This window comes from Salvelinus namaycush, chromosome 3 (assembly GCF_016432855.1).
Source record: "Salvelinus namaycush isolate Seneca chromosome 3, SaNama_1.0, whole genome shotgun sequence".
NCBI classification, from domain to species: domain Eukaryota; kingdom Metazoa; phylum Chordata; class Actinopteri; order Salmoniformes; family Salmonidae; genus Salvelinus; species Salvelinus namaycush.
This window is the reverse complement of record NC_052309.1, coordinates 30,513,893-30,535,869: the sequence shown is the minus strand read 5'-3', so window position 1 is coordinate 30,535,869 and position 21,977 is coordinate 30,513,893.

The window sequence follows — 21,977 nt, the reverse complement described above, 5'->3', positions numbered from 1 at the left end:
TACAATAAGGCCGTGACAACAAAAAGACAACATTCACGCAGTGGTACAACATATTAATTAATGTTTAGATCAGAATCACCGTCATCTTCATTGGCCTGTACAGAGAATTACAGTTGGAAGTTTACATACACCTTTGCCAAATACATCTAATCTCAGTTTTCCCAATTTCTGATATTTAATCCTAGCAAAAATTCCCTGTCTTAGGTCAGTCAGGATCACCACTTTATTTTAAGAATGTGAAATGTCAGAATAATAGTAGAGAGGATTATATATTTCAGCTTTTATTTCTTTGATCACATTCCCAGTGGGTCAGAAGTTTACATACACTCAATAAGTATTTGGTAGCATTGCCTTTCAATTGTTTAACTTGGGTCGAACATTTTGGGTAGCCTTCCACAAGCTACCCACAATAAGTTGGGTGAATTTTGTCCCATTCCTCCTGACAGAGCTGGTGTAACCGAGTCAGGTTTGTAGGCATCCTTGCTCGCACACGCTTTTTCAGTTCTTTCCACAAATGTTCTATAGGATTGAGGTCAGGGCTTTGTGATGGCCACTCCAATACCTTGACTTTGTTGTCCATAGGCCACTTTGCCACAACTTTGGAAGTATGCTTGGGGTCATTGTCCATTTGGAAGACCCATTTGCGACCAAGCTTTAACTTCCTGACTGATGTCTTGAGATATTGCTTCAATATATCCGCATAATTTTCCTGCATCATGATGCCATCTATTTTGTGAAGTGCACCAGTCCCTCCTGCAGCAAAGCACCCCCACAACATGATGCTGTCACCCCCGTGCTTCACGGTTGGGATGGTGTTCTTCGGCTTGCAAGCCTCCTCCTTTTAACTCAAAACATAACAATGGTCTTTATGGCCAAACAGTTCTATTTTTGTTTCATCAGACCAGAGGACATTTCTCCAAAATGTACGATCTTTGTCCCTATGTGCAATTGCAAAACGTAGTCTGGCTTTTTTATGGCGGTTTTGGAGCAGTGGCTTCTTCCTTGCTGAGTGGCCTTTCAGGTTATGTCGATATAGGACTTGTTTTCCTGTGGATATAGATACTTTTGTACCTGTTTCCTCCAGCATCTTCACAAGGTCCTTTGCTGTTGTTCTGGGATTGATTTGCACTTTTCGCACCAAAGTACGTTCATCTCTAGGAGACAGTCTCTTTCCTGAGCGGTATGAAGGCTGCGTGGTCCCATGGTGTTTATACTTGCGTACTATTGTTTGTACAGATGATCATGGTACCTTCAGGCGTTTGGAAATTGCTCATGATGTCAAGCAAAGAGGCACTGAGTTTGAAGGTAGGCCTTGAAATACATCCACAGGTTTACCTCCAATTGACTCAAATGATGTCAATTAGCCTATCAGAAGCTTCTAAAGCCGTGACATCATTTTCTGGAATTTTCCGAGCTGTTTAAAGGCACAGTCAACTTAGTGTATGTAAACTTCTGACCCACTGGAATTGTGATACAGTGAATTATAAGTGAAATAATCTGTCTGTAAACAATTGTTGGAAAAATTACTTGTGTCATGCACAAAGTAGATGTCCTAACCAACTTGCCAAAACTCTAGTTTGTTAACAAGAAATTTGTGGAGGGATTGAAAAACGAGTTTTAATGACTCAAACCTAAGTGTATGTAAACTTCCGACTTCAACTGTAAGTCAAAACCACAAGTCCAAATCCCCATCTTCATCCATGGCTTAGGAAAGGGCCGGTTTAGCAAGCTAGCTACTGCAGGACATCAACACAAGCAGACCAGAAATTAAAATTACGTTTTGCTTAGGATGTGATTGGTGTGAAGCCAAAATCCAAACTGGCCTCCCTTGGGGGGCGTGTTGCTGCACCAGAACAACCCAAAGTTGAGCTCAGCTCAATGCTGATTGGCAAAGAAAATTACAAAATTGTCAAGGGAGGCCAAATGCTTGCTGGCATCAATCAATCAAATTCTACAGCCGCAATATGTCGTACTCTTTTGGTCCAGACAGCATCAGATACATGGGCTACACATATTGAGACAGAGGGGCGCTGTTACCCTCGCTCGGATGACTTCTCCATGAGATTCAGCCACTTGCGAATTGACTGAAAATTATGAAAACGCAGCGAGACGAAAGATACATTATTTTATATATTTATTTATTTTATTGGTCAAATATTTGGCATCCATGAATACACGCCACTGAATACTAAACCATCTTTTGATTTCTGAATGTATCGGCACAGGGACTTGGGATGTGGCTGAGTTATTGATGTCATGTTAATTAGGCCTTTTGATTTAAACATATGGAATGTCTTACTTTTGTAGGCTAGGCTATCTATTTAATTATTTCATTTATGGATCAAGCCTTAGCAGTCATTCTGATCTTGATCCCAATGATCAGTGCTTTCGTGTATTATGTTGCTGTCCAACGGTTCTGAATTTGCGATGCACCCAACTGTCCACGTTTTTCTGTGCAATAGCCTTTTGATTTGAACATTTTAAGTTTTGGTGTGTCTACTAGACTATTTGATTGAATTGATGTGCAGTACCAGTCAAAAGTTTAAACACACCTACTCATTCAAGAGTCTTTCTTTATTTTTACTATTTTCTACATTGTAGAATAATAGTGAAGACATCGAAACTATGAAATAACACATATGGAATCATATAGTAACCAAAGAAGTGTTTGCACACTCTTGGCATTCTCTCAACCAGCTCCACCTGGAATGCTTTTTCAACAGTTTTGAAGGAGTTCCCACATATACTGAGCACTTGTTGGCTGCTTTTCCTTCACTCTGGGGCCCAACTCATCCGTAACCATCTCAATTGGGTTGAGATCGGGTGATTGTGGAGGCCAGGTCATCTGATGCAGCACTCCATCACTCTCCTTCTTGGTCAAATAGCCAATACACAGCCCGGAGATATGTTAGGTCATTGTCCTGTTGAAAAACAAATGATAGTCCCACTAAGCGCAAACCAGATGGGATGGCGTATCGCTGCAGAATGTTGTGGTAGCCATGCTGGTTAAGTGTGCCTTGAATAAATCACTGACAGTGTCACCAGCAAAGCACCCCCACACCATCACACCTCCTCCTCCATGCTCCATGGTGGGAACCACACATGCAGAGATCATCTGTTCACCTATTCTGCATCTCACAAAAATCTCAAATTTGGACTCATCAGACCAAAGGACAGATTTCCACTGGTGTAATGTCCATTGTTCGTGTTTCTTGGCCCAAGCAAGTCTCTTCTTCTTATTGGTGTCCTTTAGTAGTGGTCTCTTTTCAGCAATTTGACCATGAAGGGCTGATTCACGCAGTCTCCTCTGAACAGTTGTGTCTGATGTGATGATGAGATGTGTCTGTTACTTGAACTCTGTGAAGCATTTATTTGGGCTGCAATCTGAAGTGCAGTTAACTGTAATTAACTTATCCTCTGCAGCAGAGGTAACTCTGGGTCTTCCTTTCCTGGAATGAGTAGGTGTGTCCAAACTTTTGACTGGTACTGTATGTTAAAGCACTTTGGTTTCAATAATAAATATGTTGAAATGGAACCAAATGATCTGTTTCTGTCTTCAGTCCTTTTTAAATAGTATAGATGGGCTTTATGGGCTGCAGTATAGGTTGAATGTGATAGTCTGCCTATCACCAGCCTAAGTAGGCCCATAACTCCATTCATATTCTATTCAGAAAGTAATCAAATTGGAAATGAGCTATTATTAGGCTGGTTAATGTGATGCATGTCTGTTGAATTTGGAAAAATCCACCCACACTCGGCCCCGCCCCACCTGCTCAGCCAGTCAGGAGCCGCTACTGTGTTGCGGCAGTGGCATACTGCATACTGTACTTGCTAAATAGTGTGCAACGAGGACTACATAGTATGCAGTTTAAGTATGTTGTACGCTAGTGTGGGTATTTGGACACGGCCGCTGTCACAGAGCCTGTTGGTCTGAGATTCGATGCTCTGGTATCCGCTTGCCGGACAGTTCAGAGAGAACAGTCCATAGCTTGGGTGGCTGAAGTCTATACACACACCTGCACACCCTATTTAAAAGAAGTGCACCATAGTTCCTTTTTACTATACAGTGCAGTACCTTCAGGCTCTGATCAGGCCCTACACCCAAACAAGGGCACTGCGTTCATCCACCTCTGGCCTGCTCGCCTCCCTACCACTGAGGAAGTACAGTTCCCGCTCAGCCCAGTCAAAACTGTTCGCTGCTCTGGCACCCCAATGGTGGAACAAACTCCCTCACGACGCCAGGACAGCGGAGTCAATCACCACCTTCCGGAGACACCTGAAACCCCACCTCTTTAAGGAATACCTAGGATAGGATAAAGCAATCCTTCTCACCCCCCCCCCCCCCCCCCCTTAAAAGATTTAGATGCACTATTGTAAAGTGGCTGTTCCACTGGATGTCATAAGGTGAATGCACCAATTTGTAAGTCACTCTGGATAAGAGCGTCTGCTAAATGACTTAAATGTAAATGTAAGGTCCTTCCTGCGTCAGAGCGAAGTGAACAAAGACCGGACCCTTCGTTCCCAAGCTATTTATAACCTCTCAGATCTGCCTAGAGACTCCATTTCAAATCTCACTATTCGCTGACATCCAGGGGAAGGCGAATGCAGTGCATCTCAACCAATAGAAGACAGGCAAATTAATAAACTGACCTGGGAACAGCTTGCAGAATTCTGCATTCTCACATCCTCATAGGAAAAATGCTCTAACTCGAGTTCTGTTTTACTTACAGATATAATTCAAACGGTTTTAGAAACTAGAGAGTGTTTTCTATCCAATAGTAATAATAATATGCATATTGTATGAGCAAGAATTGAGTACGAGGCAGTTTAATTTGGGAACGAAATTATTACAAAGTGCAAACAGCACCCCCTATTGAGAAGAAGCACACCTTTCCTATTAAGACATTATCCTGCACCTACTGTGACATTGCTTAAGGTGCCAATGGACCCAGATGGCTCTTCCTTGCGCCAGTGTGTTATACATCCATCCCAGGCCCTGAAATATGAAACAGACCAGACCACGGGGCATTGAAACAATATGTTGGAGATCTCACTCTCTCTCTCTCTCTAGTTTTAACACTCATAAAAGACCCTGTGATTGAGCTGATATACTTCTCACTCTCTCTCTCTCTCTCTCTCTCTCTCTCTCTCTCTCTCTCTCTCTCTCTCTCTCTCTCTCTCTCTCTCTCTCTCTCTCTCTCTCTCTCGCTCTCTCTCTCTCTCTCTCTCTCTCTCTCTCTCTCTCTCTCTCTCTCTCTCTCTCTGTGGCTCTCTCTCTCTCTCTCTCTCTCTCTGACATTGATAAGGAGGGCTTCTTGAGAAGCACTAGGACTGGGGGGACTGTTCAATTCCCTAACGAGTGTCCTTGTTCGTTTTATGGGCATAGCATTAAAATTCGAACAAGTCTGTAATTGTTTTGAAACTGAGAAGAGAGAATCCTGTGGTGGGTTAGTTTGTACATAATTAATAATCAGTAACGTATACTGTAACCCAACAGCACATAATTGTAGTTTGTAACCTACATTGTAACCCAACTGTACATAATGCTCAAGTCTGTAACGTACACAATGTTAACTTATGTTACAGAAGTTAATGGAAACATTAATGAGTGATGTGTTGAGATTGGTGACATGAATAAATGTATCATTTTCATCTTGTTTCTAACTTCACCCCAGATTGGTTTTACTAAATCATCTGTTAGAGCTGTTAAGTTGGGTTTTGACAGCACCATTGGTTCAATAGTTTGTCTCTCTGCTCTGTGAGCACTAATAATCATTGTATGATACGATATGTGAAGTACGCCCTTGCTTAGTGGAGGCATAAAGCATTATTTCACTCCCCTACAATGTTAACAAGTACAGAAGCAGTGTCTGGGAACGTTAGGGGATTATGACACGTGTGGTTTGATATGGGGTTTTAACTTTGGTATACGTGTGTGTATATAATGTCAATTTTTATGTATGAGTCAGCTAACGGGTTGGCATCTCCTTTCCCCACAGTGTAGGATTTGTTCACTGTAAGCAGGCAGAATGAGTACTACACACATGGCTCCCATCTCATCTCCCTCTTTGTGCTATGACACACCTATTCATGTGGGCGCTGTTCTCCCTCTACTCTGTCAGGCTGCTGGTTCACTGGGCAAGGAAGCCTGGCACCTGGCGGGGTCCTCTCTGTGATGCTCCCAGCCTGTTCCGATGCTCTGCATGCATCAACAGGGAGCACACAGTGATCTCCTGGAAGAGGAGTTAAACTTTGAGCTCTTTAATATGTTTCCTGGGAGGCAGGGAGGCAGACGGGGAGGCAGGGAGGCACAGGGGAGGCAGAGAGGCAGACGGGGAGGCAGGGAGGCAGACGGGGAGGCAGGGAGGCACAAGGGCTTCTCTCCTCTCCCCCAAGATTTGGGAGTAAGTATGATGCCTGAGATATGAATAAATTAAGGAACTGCTGGTTCTGTTTTTCTGAGCTGTTGGTGCTCGGGGAGATAACCTGTGAAAGCGCCGCAGATTCCTCTGGAAATAGTTCCCCAAGGGGTGAGCAATTTGAGTAATAGCAAACTATTCATCTTGGTGTGTTTAAGCAGGGCTGCATGGTTACAGTCAGTCAGGGCCTGCAGCCGTTCAGTAATATTTCCCTTTCCTGCTCTAGGTAACGTATATGTCTGTAATGGAATCCAAAATTCAGCAGCATCTGCACAGTAATGTAGCTACAGCAGGCAAGGTCTGAATGAAATGTTGGCTAAACTTAGGCTAATAAAGCAGCTATCTAATATAGGTTTGTACCCACACCATTTCAAAGGATCAAACAAGAGGACATTTGGAAAGCTATTCACCTTAGCATACAAGATAGTTCAGTGAACTCACCGAATTTGGTTTTAGATCTGCACCTCATGTGGATATAGTGGCTATTGACAATTAGTCTTATTACAGTCATGACGATCCAGGAGCGACAGAACACTGAGCCTGTTGGAACCATATGCTCCAGATTGTCTTGCTAGAATCAGTGACATCGATGTGTTTTATGCTGATGTGAAGCTCTACAGGGCCAGGTATTGCATCAGGAGACTGATAACTTACCGTCTGTCTGTCTCATATCTTTGGCTTTTACTGCACCTCTCTCCATGTGTCATGCCATAATCTTTAACGACTCAGGATCTTACATCTAAATAAAAGAGAGAGAGGTTGAATATGTTATTAAACAAGCAGGAGTGATTTTTATCCACGGTCACTGAAAAGCATTACCAAAATTGGATACATTTTTAGGTTAATTACCTCAATTTGAATTGGGTAGCCTTGTGTAACACTTCACTCTAAAGAGCCATACAGTTTCAGCGATGCAACATGGTCATGGCTAGAAGGAATAGTTTTGTCAAATTAACTCTTTTCCTAAACTTAACCTAATTCTCCTAGCCTACTACATGAATTATCCTAATCTGCTGCAGAAATTCTCCTAACCTACTGTCACGCCCTGACCATAGTTTGCTTTGTATGTTTCTATGTTTTGTTTGGTCAGGGTGTGATCTGAGTGGGCATTCTATGTTGTATGTCTAGTTTGTCTGTTTCTGTGTTTGGCCTGATATGGTTCTCAATCAGAGGCAGGTGTTAGTCGTTGTCTCTGATTGGGGACCACATTTAGGTAGCCTGTTTTGTCATTGTGGGTTGTGGGTGATTGTCTATTGGTACCCCCCCCCCCCCCCCCCCCCCCCAAGAAGGCAAGAAGGTTTGCTGTGTCTGCTCAAAGGCGGAGGTAGCGGTCCTGCTGCTGGGTTGTTGCCCTCCTACGGCCTCCTCCACGTCTCCTGATGTACTGGCCTGTCTCCTGGTAGCGCCTCCATGCTCTGGACACTACGCTGACAGACACAGCAAACCTTCTTGCCACAGCTCGCATTGATGTGCCATCCTGGATGAGCTGCACTACCTGAGCCACTTGTGTGGGTTGTAGACTCCGTCTCATGCTACCACTAGAGTGAGAGCACAGCCAGCATTCAAAAGTGACCAAAACATCAGCCAGGAAGCATAGGAACTGAGAAGTGGTCTGTGGTCACCACCTGCAGAATCACTCCTTTATTGGGGGTGTCTTGCTAATTGCCTATAATTTCCACCTTTTGTCTATTCCATTTGCACAACAGCATGTGAAATTTATTGTCAATCAGTGTTGCTTCCTAAGTGGACAGTTTGATTTCACAGAAGTGTGATTGACTTGGAGTTACATTGTGTTGTTTAAGTGTTCCCTTTATTTTTTTGAGCAGTGTATTATTTAGTACATGTAAAGACAGGATTAAATCAAGAATAGTCTGATGGGTGACAATATTAGCCTATCACTTGAATTATTTATTATCACTTGAGAATGATGCCCAGCTTTAGGCAAAATTGCTTTTTTACTTCCTTTTTTTATCATAGTCACACATCACGTAACCTAGCCCATAGGCCTATATGTTTAGATAAGGTTTGAATCACAACAAAAGTGGCCAAATAACTTCTTAAAATTAAGCAGATTCATCCACTTTACCAGGAGTGTAGAGCCTAACTGGCATACATAATCATTTTCACCATAAAAATGCACCTTTATAATAAAAGCATTACATGCATAATCGTATTTGCGGTCACTTTTGATAATGGTGTTTTCCGTGCTTACAGATGTGCACACTCCCTCAAATTGTTGGGAGCAAATATTATTTATATTTTATTCAGTTATGTTCAATTGTATTCTTCATATTATAAAATAACAGAAAATAATGCCGTGATAACTAGGCCTTTAGTATCCTTAGATAGCATGGCAAAAAGTTTATCCCTTCTTCCTTAGCTAATAAAAATTCTCTCTCCCTATCTTCTGAATCAAGCTTGTAAGTCAGTACTATGCTTCAGATGGGGGAGGGGCAGGTAGCCTAAACACGCACAGGCAGACACTGGAATACATTTCTGAGGGATAGAGTGAGGGCTTAGCATAAGCACTTTTGTTTCATTTTTTCCCAGTTTCCGATTCTGTTCCTTGAACCGGTTCCAACCCCTGCTTCAAACTACATTTACATTTAAGTCATTTAGCAGACGCTCTTATCCAGAGCGACTTACAAAATTGGAAAGTTCATACATATTCATCCTGGTCCCCCCGTGGGAATTGAACCCTGGTCCCCCCGTGGGAATTGAACCCACAACCCTGGCGTTGCAAGCGCCATGCTCTACCAACTGAGCCACACGGGACCTAAGTATTACAGGACACTACATAAAGTGTCAATAAATAAAGAAAAGGTGTTCTGCTGATAAATGCTGATTTCTGAAGGTTCTCTCATGATCCACAGGTTATCGTAGGTTGTGAGAGGTATTTAGATGGGTTGATGGACCAAAGCTGGCATTTGTGTGTGTGTTTGTGTTAGAGCTAAGATGATTTATAGTAGTCCTACCTGAGACTACTGCACCAGGTATTCCTCTTCTGTTCCCATGCTGGAGACCAGGACTTGATTACAACCTCTTACAATGGTGCCAATATTTTGTTTCTGATCTTTCAGCGGGGGAGTGGGTGAATGTTATATTGGTATGGCTCGTTATATTGTTGTGTGCGTGTTTGTGTACTGAGGAACATGTAATTTGGTTCTAGAAGAAATCCACTTTCAATTTCCTTATATTGGGGGCTTTCATCATGGTAAGTGTTTCTTGGTTAAACGTCCTCCACAGGCTATTGCGCACACAGCACATATGGTGCCTTCAGAATATCCCTTGACTTATTCCACATTTTGTTCTGTTACAGCCGGAATTCAAAATTCCATCTACACACAATACCCCATAATGAAAACATGTTTTTAGAAATTTTTGCAAATGTATTTAAAATTAAATATTGAAATATATAATTTACATATGTATTCACACCCGAGTCATTTCATGTTAGAATCACCTTTGGCAGCGATTACAGCTGTGAGTCTTTCTGTGTAAGTCTCTAAGATCTTTGCACACCTGGATTGTGTAATATGTGCCCATTATTCTTTTCAAAATTCAAGCTCTGTCATATTGGTTGTTGATCATTGCTAGACAACCATTTTCAAGTCTTGTCATAGATTTTGATGCAGATTTGAGTCAAAACTATAACTCGACCACTCAGGAACATTCACTGTCTTCTTGGTAAGCAACTCCAATGTAGATTTGGCCTTGTGTTTCAGGTTATTGTCCTGCTGAAAGATTAATTCATCTCCCAGTGTCTGGTGGAAAGCAGACTGAACCAGGTTTTCCTCAAGGATTTTTACTGTGCTGAGCGCCATTCCGTTTTTTTTATATCCTGAAAAACTCCCCAGTCCTTAACGATTACAAGCATACCCATAACATGATTCAGCCACCGCTATGCTTGAAAATATGGAGAGTGGTACACGGTAATGTGTTGTATTGAACCCTTTGTATTCACAAGAAAAAGTGAATTGCTTTGCCACTTTTTTTCAGTGTTACTTTAGTGCATTGTTGCAAACAGGATGCATGTTTTGGAATATTTGTATTCTGCACAGGCCTCCTTCTTTTATCTCCGTCAGTTAGTATTGTGGAGTAACTACAATGTTGTTGATCCATCCTCAGTTTTCTCCTATCACAGCCATTATACTCTGTAACTGTTTAAAAGTCACCACTGGTCTCATGGGGAAATCCCTAAACTATGTAACTGTTTTGAAGTCACCACCGGCCTCATGGGGAAATCCCTGAGCGGTTTTCTTCCTCCACGGCAACTGAGTTAGGAAGGACGCCTGTATTTTTGAAGTGACTGGATGTATTGATAAATCATCCAAAGTGTAATTAATAGCTTCACCATGCTCAAACGGATATTCAATGTCTGCTTTATTTTGACCAATCTACCAATAGGTGCCCTTCTTTGCGTGTCATTGAAAAACCTTCCTGGTCTTCGTGGTTGAATTTGTGTTTGAAATTTCCTGCTCGAATGAAGGACCTTACAGATAATTGTACTGTATGTGTAGGGTACAGAGATGATGTAGTCATAAAAAATAATTTTAAACACTATTATTGCACACAGAGTAAGTCCATGCAACTTATTATATGACTTGTTAAGCACATTTTTACTCCTGAACTTATTTAGGCTTGCTATAACAACAGCATTGAATTCTTATTGACTGAAGATATTTCAGCATTTTATTTTTAATACATTTGTAAGAATAAAAAATGTATTACACTTTGACATAATGGGGTATTGTGTGTAGGCCAGTGACAAAAACATCTACATTTAATTCATTTTATATTCAGGCTGTAACACAACAAAATGTGGAAAAAGTAAAGGGGTGTGAATACTTTCTGAAGGCACTGTATAAGCCTGGGTGTCATGTCTACTCCCGCTCCCCCTCTCCGGCGCTCGACGTCACCGGTTTACTAAACACTGGCTCTGGCAATCATTACTACGCACACCTGGCACCATCGTTACACGCACCTTTGCCTCATAATGAGACACACCTGGACTCCATCACCTCACTGATTACCTCCCCTATATCTGACACTCACTTAGTTCCATTCCCCAGGCAGTATTGGTTATGTGTTTCATGTCCCGACGCTACTCTTGTTTTGTATCGTTCCATGTTTCTTATATTATTAAACTCACCCCATGCTTCTCCACTCCCAGGGTCTCCGTTACGGAATAATACCTTGACAAATGGAAGCAGCATGAAATCAGGACCTACTTCGTCAGCACCACGACCAGCTGGCACAACTGGGGACGGCTATGGAGGAGGTCCTTCGCATTCTTCAATGTCTCGAACATACCCGAGAAGCATTGCCTTCAACTAGCGGAGGATACTCTACCACAGGTCGAGCCAGCACACCAGTCCATTCAGCAGTCCGCCCAGGTCAGCGATGCCCGTTTGTCTCTCCCGGACAAATATGATGGAACCCCATCTAAGTGCTGTGGCTTCCTACTCCAGTGCTCCCTCTATGTTGTGCATCAGAGGTGAGCTCCCACCACCGAGAGGTCCAAGGTTGCCACGGTTATTTCTCTGCTAACTGGGTGGGTGTTGGAGTGGGCTACGGCTGTCTGGGAGAGAGGAGAGGAGGAGCTGGCTTCATAAGAGGGGTTCATGGCTCTGTTCAGAGGTGTCTTTGATCATCCACCGGAGGGCAGGGAGGGGGTGTGAGAGCCTACTCCAACTACGTCAGGATGATCAGACCACTGCCGAGTATACGCTCACATTCCGGACAGTAGCCACATTCAGCGGCTGGAATGAGCCGGCGCTTCGTATGCTATTCAGAAGAGGACTACTCGAGAAGGTCCAGACAGAACTGGCATTTCGAGATGACTCTTTGGACGCATTCATCGCAATGGCCATCCATCTGGATAACCTACTTCAGGAGCGTCGGTACCCTCATCGCTTCTATCCCTCCCTTAGTGACCACTCTGTATCAGAGCCTGAACCCATGGAGGAAGGCATCACACGCCTCCCCGCGACTGAGCGACGCAGACGGAAACAGCTGGGGCTCTGTGTCCGGTACGTCCCAACTTGGTATCCACATGAGCAGAGGAACGGCCACGTGATCTTCCACCTTCTGGGGCCGGTGTGAGTATCTCTTCATTTTCTGACAAACCCTTTTTAGTGTCGCTCACACTAGCTGGCTATCCTTCATGTACTGTTACAACAGCGCTAGTGGATTCCGGTGCCGTGGGGAACTTTATTGACCAGACCCTTGCCTCCTCTCTGAACATCACCTCATACCCGCTCTCCTCTCTGTTTCCGGTTCAAGCCCTTGATAGCCGGCCACTAGGATCCGAAACCATCACACACATCACCACACCACTCACCTTCACCGTGGAGTCTTTTCATCAGGAAAACATTCCTTTCTTCATCATTAGTGCACCAGCTCACAAGATCATCCTTGGCCTCCCATGGCTCCAACGCCATAACCCCACCATCTCATGGTCGAGGATGAGAATCACGGACTGGGCACCCGAATGCTGGAGGACCTGCTTTCCCGTCCCCTCTCGAGTCGTAGCCCCTGTGGTCTGGGACATAGATGTGGACATTCGTCAGGCTCTGGAGAGGGAATCCGGACCCACTACCTGTCCTCCTGAGCACATCTATGTTCCCACAGGATAAGTGATTGGCTGCTGATCTGGGCGCACACAGCTGTCGTCGCGGAACATCCAGAGATCCAGGGCAAGGCGACCGGAAACATGACCGAATACAAACAGTGCAGCTATTCCCTCCGCAAGGCAATCAAACAAGCTAAGCGTCAGTGTAGAGACAAAGTAGAATCGCAATTCAACGGCTCAGTCACGAGAGGTATGTGGCAGGGTCTACAGTCAATCACGGACTACAAAAAGAAAACCAGCCCCGATGTCTTGCTCCCAGGCAAACTAAACAACTTCTTTGCTCGCTTTGAGGACAACACAGTTCCACCGACACGGCCCGCTACCAAAACCTGTGGCCTCTCCTTCACCGCAGCCAACGTGAGAAACATTTAAACGTGTTAACCCTCGCAAGGCTGCCGGCCCAGAAGGTATCCCTAGCCGCGTCCTCAGAGCATGCGCAGACCAGCTGGCTGGGGTGTTTACGGACATATTCAATCAATCCCTATCCCAGTCTGCTGTTCCCACATGCTTCAAGAGGGCCACCATTGTTCCTGTTCCCAAGAAAGCTAAGGTAACTGAGCTAAACGACTATCGCCCTGTAGCACTCACTTCCGTCATCATGAAGTGCTTTGGGAGACTAGTCAAGGATCATATCACCTCCACCCAACCTGATACCCTAGACCCACTCCAATTTGCTTACCTCCCCAATAGGTCCACAGACGACGCAATCGCAATCACAGTGCACACTGCCCTAACCCATCTGGACAAGAGGAATACCTATGTAAGAATGTTGTTCATCGACTACAGCTCAGCATTTAACACCATAGTACCCTCCAAACTCATCATTAAGCTCGAGACCCTGGGTCTTGACCCCGCCCTGTGCAACTGGGTCCTGGACTTTCTGACGGGCCCCTCCCAGGTGGTGAGGGTAGGAAACAACATCTCCACCCCACTGATCCTCAACACTGGGCCCCCGCAAGGGTGTGTTCTCAGCCCTCTCATGTACTCCCTGTTCACTCATGACTGCGTGGCCATGCACGCCTCCAACTCAATCATCAAGTTTGCAGAAGACACTACAGTGGTAGGCTTGATTACCAACAACGACAACACGGCCTACAGGGAGGAGATGAGGGCCCTCAGAGTGTGGTGTCAGGAAAATAACCTCACACTCAACCTCAACAAAACAAAGGAGATGATCGTGGACTTCAGGAAACAGCAGAAGGAGCACCCCCCTATCCACATCGACGGGACAGTAGTGGAGAAGGTGGAAAGTTCCTCGGCGTACACATCATGGACAAACTGAAATTGTCCACCCGCACAGACAGCATGGTGAAGAAGGCGCAACAGCGCCTCTTCAACCTCAGGAGGCTGAAGAAATGTGGCTTGTCACCAAAAACACTCACATACTTTTACAGATGCACAATCGAGAGCATCCTGTCGGGCTGTATCACTGCCTGGTACGGAAACTGCTCCGCCAACAACCGCAAGCTCTCCAGAGGGTAGTGAGGTCTGCACAACGCATCACCGGGGGCAAACTACCTGCCCTCCAGGACACCTACACCACCCGATGTCACAGGAAGGCCAAAAAGATTATCAAGGACAACAACCACCTGAGCCACTGCCTGTTCACCCTACTATCATCCAGAAAGCGAGGTCAGTACAGGTGCATCAAAGCTGGGACCGAGAGACTGAAAAACAGCTTCTATCTCAAGGCCATCAGACTGTTAAACAGCCATCACTAACATTGAGTGGCTAAGGCAGTTGTTGTGAAATTGTTAGATTACTTGTTTGATATTACTGCATGGTCGGAGCTAGAAGCACAAGCATTTCGCTACACTCGCATTAACATCTGCTAACCATGTGTATGTGACCAATAAAAGTTGATTTGATTTTGATTTGATTTGGAACATCCAGGGATCACCCGTACTATTCAATCTCTCTCCAAAAAGTATTGGTGAACCACCTTGGCACAGGACGTTATTCGCTACGTCAACTCCTGTTCTGTGTGTACCCAACCTAAATCGCCCTGGCACACTCCAGCAGGGAAACTCCTTCCGCTTCCCGTGCCTCAGAGTTCCTGGTCTCATCTATCCATTGATTTTGGCACTGATCTCCCCTCTGACAATTTTCACCACCATTCGTTTTATCCTTCTCTTGTCTCCCTATTGCTCTCCATGTCACTGAGGCACTATTCCAGCAGGTCTTCCGGCATTATGGCCTTCCAGAGGATATCGTCTCCGACCGTGTCCCCCAATTCACATCACGGTATGGAGAACCTTCATGGAGAAGCTCGGGGTCACGGTCAGCCTCACATCCAGGTATAGGCCTCAGGCTAACGGGCTGGTCAGGTTCCTGAAGAGCCACCCGATTCCTTCCCTGGGTGGAGTGCACCCAGAATTTGTTACGTCACTCCTCCACTGGGCTGATTTCCTTCCAGTGTGTTATGGGTTATCAGCTGGCCCTTGCTCCGTGGACCCAGGGCCAGACCGAAGCTCCTGCGGTGGATGAGTGGTTCAGGCATGCAGAAGTGTGGAGCGACGCCCAGGTGAGACTCCAGCACGTCGTCCACCGTCAGAAGGAGCAGGCGTATCGCCACCACAGGGAGGCTCCCGTGTTCCATCGTGGTGATCATGTCTGTCACTCCACCTCAAACAGGAACCTTCCACTCCACCTGCCCTGCAAGAAGCTGAGCCCCCGGTTTGTGGGGCCTTTCAAGGTCCTCGGAAGGGTCAACGAGGTGACGTATAGATTACAGCTCCACAGTGACTACAATATCATACCTTCCTTTCATGTCTCCCTTCTCAGGCTGGTTGTTCCTGGTCCCCTGCTTAAGGTTGTCCCCCACGACCCCCCTCCAACCTCCCCTGGACGTTGAGGGAGGTATCACCTATGCCGTCAGATCCCTACTGGACTTCCGACGTCATGGGGGTCGGCTCTAGTACCTGGTAGACTCAGAGGGGTATGTTCTAGAGGAGCGGTGTTGGGTTCCGGTGGAGGACATTCTGGATCCCAACATCATCTGTGATTTCCACCTTCACCATCCGGACGGGCCTCCTTGCTCTCGAGGCCGTTCCCCCTGGCCGGCATCGTCCTGCGGCTGGAGCCACGTGTCAGGAGGGGGCACTGTCATGTCTACTCCCACTCCCCCTCTCCAGCGCTCGACGTCGACGGTTTACTAATCACTGGCTCTGACAATCATTATTACGCACATCTGGCACCATCGTTACACACACCTGCAACTCATCATGAGACACACCTGGACTCCATCACTTCACTGATCACCTCCCCTATATCTGTCACTCCCTTAGTTCCATTCCCCAGGCAGTATCGATTATGTCTTAATGTCCCGATGCTACTCTTTTGTATCGTTCCATGTTTCTTGTATTATTAAACTCACCCCATGCACCTGCGTCTCAACTCCCAGCGTTACACTAGGATATCAGCCATTCAAAATTGGCCTTAGTGGGAGTGACCATGAGTAAAGTTTTTGTCATCAGGCTATGTCTTTTGCTAACCTTTGTTAACCTCTAAAAAGGGACTAAAATGGCCTCTTTCAACCAGATTATCTCAAAAATGGTTTGTGATGCAAATGTAAAAAGAATTTCAAACATCCTTCCACCCAATGAAGTTTCTATGTGAGAATTGCCAGAATCTGAGGTACCAAAAATATTTTCAGCTCCCACTGGTGTGGAATCGGCCCTATAGTCTATGGATCATTTGATTGAGACCACACCCAGCGGAGAATCAATGAGTGGTGGCATCGGTAATATATTGAGAAATAATAAGCAACCTATTCTAAAACACTGAGAAATATTGATATTGTATTGATTTCAAATTAAATTAAAGACATAGCAGCCCCCCCCCCCCCCCAGACTGAAATTGAAAAAGCATGACCCGGTTCTATAAATTCTGAAAGGTCCCCTAGTAGCGATTTCATACACAGCCATGAATCATAACCCAGAGGGTTAATTGTATTCCTTAAATATGTATTGTAGTCAATGTTCTTTTGTGTCTATATCATTTTACAACCTTTAACAAAACATACATCTGGGTCTTTTTCTGAAATATGTATCACCAGCCAAGGCTTAAGCAATTACTTGAACAAAAAAGTCAAATGTGAGATAAAAAAAAATGTGTCAGTGCTGAGTTTGGTCCTAAAGAAGCAAAGGCGTCATCTGTAATGGTAGTGGCAGTGGTGTGGCATTTGGATGGCTTCGGCTTCCTGAGAGAGGTGGGGGGAGGATGGGGCACAGCATCCGCACAGCATTACAATTTTAGTGTTGGCTTCGCTGAGAAAAATGTATGCAAAACTATTCATGTGCTGCTGCGGTGAGCGCTGCTGCTGAGATACACAGAGAGTGAGAGAGGCCCAGGCACTCACTCACAGATGCATCAGTCTGTGATACTAGATCAAGGTGCTTACACGCAAAGTCAATTGATCACACTTAAAAGTGCATGAGATGGTATCTGGAGATAAAGTGTTCACGTGTTAATAGCGACTGACAGGCTGTCAGGGGAAATCTGCACGCACACCATTTACTATGTGTAGTTAAAATGTCACCAGCATGCGCCGAGCAGTACCTTGAATTTGTGCTTTAAACGGAAATATGATGTATGATGATCTGGATGTGTAATACCCAGGGAAAGTCTGCTGGATTTCAATTTCAGATCAAATCAGATGCAGTGAACAGATTTCACACGGAGATTAGAAGTATTTTATTTGTTTAGGTCAGCATGGCTGGGAGATATAGGTCTATGCCTGCATCAATAGACTCCTGCTGTCCATGTCTATCCAGAGGCTGTATTCTTCTGTCAGTCTTTACTAGCTTTGCTTCAGTGACACTGCTCCCCTGCTGTGAGCCTGGGAGCCTTGCTGTACTGTAGATAAAGATTTGTGACCGCCTCTGATTCCCTGTCTAGGCATTGCATTTATTTACATATCTCTCATCCACTCTCTCAATTCAAAAATCAATTTAAGGGATTTATTGGCTTGGGAAACATATGTTAACATTGCCAAAGCAAGTGAAGTAGATAATAAACAAAAGTGAATTAAACAATACAAATGTACAGTAAACATTACACATTTCAAATGTCATATTATGTCTATATACAGTATTGTAACGATGTGCAAATAGTTAAAGTACAAAAGGGAAAATAAATAAACATAAATATGGGTTGTATTTACAAGTTTGTTCTTCACTGGTTGCCCTTTTCTTGTGGCAACACGTAAAAAATCTTGCTGCTGTGATGGCACACTGTGGTATTTCACCCAGTAGATACGGGAGTTTATCAATATTGGGTTTGTTTTCAAATTCTTTGTCTCTCCAATGGGGTCTAATTTGCTGTTGAGAACTCTGTTGAAAGTGACATTCTCCCCCGCCTCAGTGCTCCACAGGACACCAGCTGGAGGGCTCACGATGCTCTGTGTGTGTGTGTGTGTGTGTGTGTGTGTGTGTGTGTGTGTGTGTGTGTGTGTGTGTGTGTGTGTGTGTGTGTGTGTGTGTGTGTGTGTGTGTGTGTGTGTGTGTGTGCATGTTAGAGAGAGGAAGACAGAGAGGGAGTAACAGTTGTTTGATCATTTCTATTTTCACAGATTCTGTATAATGTGAGATATTTTTGAGGCTTGCTTAATACTTAGTTATAACTCATCCATTCTCCATCAGTTGCAAGCGAGAGGCAATGCCATATCCTTTCCCTGTCAATAGCAGAGCTGCACTACAGCTCTGAACTTATCAAGGTTAGGGTCAGAATATGAAAGAGACCAGGGCAACAGGCATGCAGCATGCTTTCACTCACGTCCCAGGAGACACTTGACATGAATCAGTGAACATACAGTCAACTAAAAATTAAATATGTTATTTGACACATGGTCACCTTGGTGTAGAGATAGAGAGATATAGAATAGCAGGCCTTTTTGACATCACACACACACACACACACACACACACACACACACACACACACACACACACACACACACACACACACACACACACACACACACACACACACACACACACACACACACAGAGAGAGAGAGACACACGTTAGAGCTTTAACACAGCATGCCTTGTCAAGCTGGCCTTCAAGATCTGAGTGCCAAAATTACATGCTGCTATGCTACAGTGGATTGTCAACTAAAAAGTTTCCTTTGATATGTATAAAAAACAACCTGTTTCTACTGATATTGGATTTGGCTTTTTGCGCCACACAAATTTGAGTTACACATTGTACAAGCCTTCAGCTTTAACACAAAGCATTGGCCTTCTGGTTGACAGATCTAAAGGTACTATTCACTGTGTTCCTGGGTGATGCAACATGTGCCAACGATATGTATGAGCTTAGTTATACCCACAAAACTCTGCTCTCATCCTCTCCATATACCCTGCTTTCTCTCTTCTCTCTTTCTCTCTCTCTCTCTCTCTCTCTCTCTCTCTCTCTCTCTCTCTCTCTCTCTCTCTCTCTCTCTCTCTCTCTCTCTCTCTCTCTCTGTCTCTCTCTCTCTCTCTCTCTCTCTCATGCTTGGTGGTGGGAATGAGTTGACAGCAGACAGCAGGCTGCTGCCTAACAGACAGGCTCTGAAACCCATGGCAATGTAATTGCGGTGAAGGGATAATTTGACACCCACTTGGCTATGATAACCTACAATTCTCTGGCTCTTCCTGAACCCCCCCACACACAGGGTGTGGAAGCTGTGCGCTCTCTTTGCAGAGCTGTTTACATACACAGCTCCAGGAAAAGCTACAATGCAAGGCTACTGTCTGGTCTACCCGCTTTTGTACTTTTCTTTTATGAAATCTATATCCAGTATGGATTATATTTCTGTATCAAAACAATTCATTGTGGGAAGACTTTGCCCCCTTATTTGTGGATATTGTTTTTAGAGAAAGGTTTCATTACTGTCTACTCAATTCATGGAGACTGACAGCGCAATTTGTCACTCACAGGTTTGCGAGGATCCCATTTAAAAAAGATGCGAGAGCATCATCGCTCAAGGACAAAAAGCCTGAGGGGCAGATACCACTGACACATGGTGAAATGTTATATCGTTTTTGTCTTACTCTACTGATTTATTTAAAGAAATGAACCTACTGTCTTGGTTCTATATTTCCCTCTCTTTTCATGTTGGCCTCTTCAAATTTTCATTCACGGCCTGAATAAAACATGTCGGACATCTTGTCGCCACGGAAATGACATGCTGCAAAATGGAAAGGAAATCGAAAATCTGTCCTCCATGCATTTGTTTTAGAACTGTGGTGTATGTCAGTAGGCCTGGTTGGACCATGACGTCGTAAATAACCCAATACAACACACTAACTCACTCCAGATGTCATCTATTTGCCTGGATTGGAATCTCTGTTCTCAAATTCTGACAATGAGCTCAAACACTCCAGTCTTAGACACCTTTCAACTACCTATCTGTCTTACTGACCCATTTTTAAAATCTTAGATACTGTAGATAGACTAAAACCCCAGATTTATTGATTTCCTCAAATTATTGCATTGCAGTTCCTAACCCCTGTAAATGAGCTAAAATAATAAAATAAGTAATCTTGACTAGTCTGCCTAATCTCAGTCCTACTGTTTTACTATCCCCTTGTTCCTCAAATTTCAAGTTTCAAGTTTTATTAGTTGTATGTACGGAATACACACAGTATTAACCGTCCAACGAAATGCTTACTTGCAGGTTCCATCTCGACAATGTAACAAAAATAACATGTAATAAAAGATAAGAATACGAACATAAAGTAAATGGCTCAGTAGAATATAATAAGTATAATACAGTCCAATATTTACATGTTTTGGGGAAGTGGGGATGGGGGGTTAGTGTTTAAATTGTGCAGCATTTAGCAAACAAAGTAAGAGTCTGGTAGCAGCAGCAGTTGTGATGTACAGCATGTGTAGAATTAATGTATACAGTGCCTTCAGAATGTATTCACACCCCTTTGCTTTTTCCACATTTTGTTGTGTTACAAAGTGGGAAAATGGATTAAAAATGGATTTAATTGTGATTTTTTTTGTGAACCATATACATAAAATACTCTGTATTGAAAAATACTAACATTTGTAAAACATTTATGAAAAACAAAACACTACTATATCTTGATTAGATTAGTATCCAACCCCCTGAATCAATACATGTTAGAATCCCCTTTGGCACCGATTACAGCTGCGAGTCTTTCTGGGTAATGTAAGTCTCTAAGAACTTTTCACACCTGGATTGTACAATATTTGCACATTATTATTCTTTAAATTCTTTAAACTCTGTCAAGCTGGTTGTCGATCATTGCTAGACAGTCATTTTCAAGTGTTGACAATTTAAGTAAAACATTTAACTGATAAGCATACCCATAACACAAGGCAGCCACCACCATGCTTGAAAACATGAGAAGTTGTACTCAGTAATGTGTTGTATTGGACTTGCCCGAACATAACGCTTTGAATTCAGGGCATAAAGTTCATTACTTTGCCACATTTTTGGCCGTTTTACTTTAGTGCCTTATTGCAAACAGGATGTATGTTTTGGAATATTTTTATACTGCACAGGCCTCCTTCTTTTCACTCTGTCAATTAGTATTGTGGGGTAACTACAATGTTTTTGATCCATCCCAGTGGTGATTTTAGCATGTAAATCTTGGTGGGGCAAAATAAAAATTATTATGCATGCCAGCAAAGCCACTACACAACACTCAACAATACATTAATTGCACTATAACGGTGACAAACGATGCCCGCAAACTGTTAGAGCCTACAATAAGCTGTTCCAACAGCAGTCCCAACACCTTACCCCTGCTACACCTGGCTACTCGGCGTCGAGTTTTGGCCAGGTTGAAGCCCGCTTCAACAAAGATTTACTTCTGATGGTTTACAGCAGCATGAAGCACCATCACCCTCTAAAAATATATTTTGGTTAGTTATTTCTACAGTATAGTTCCAATATGATA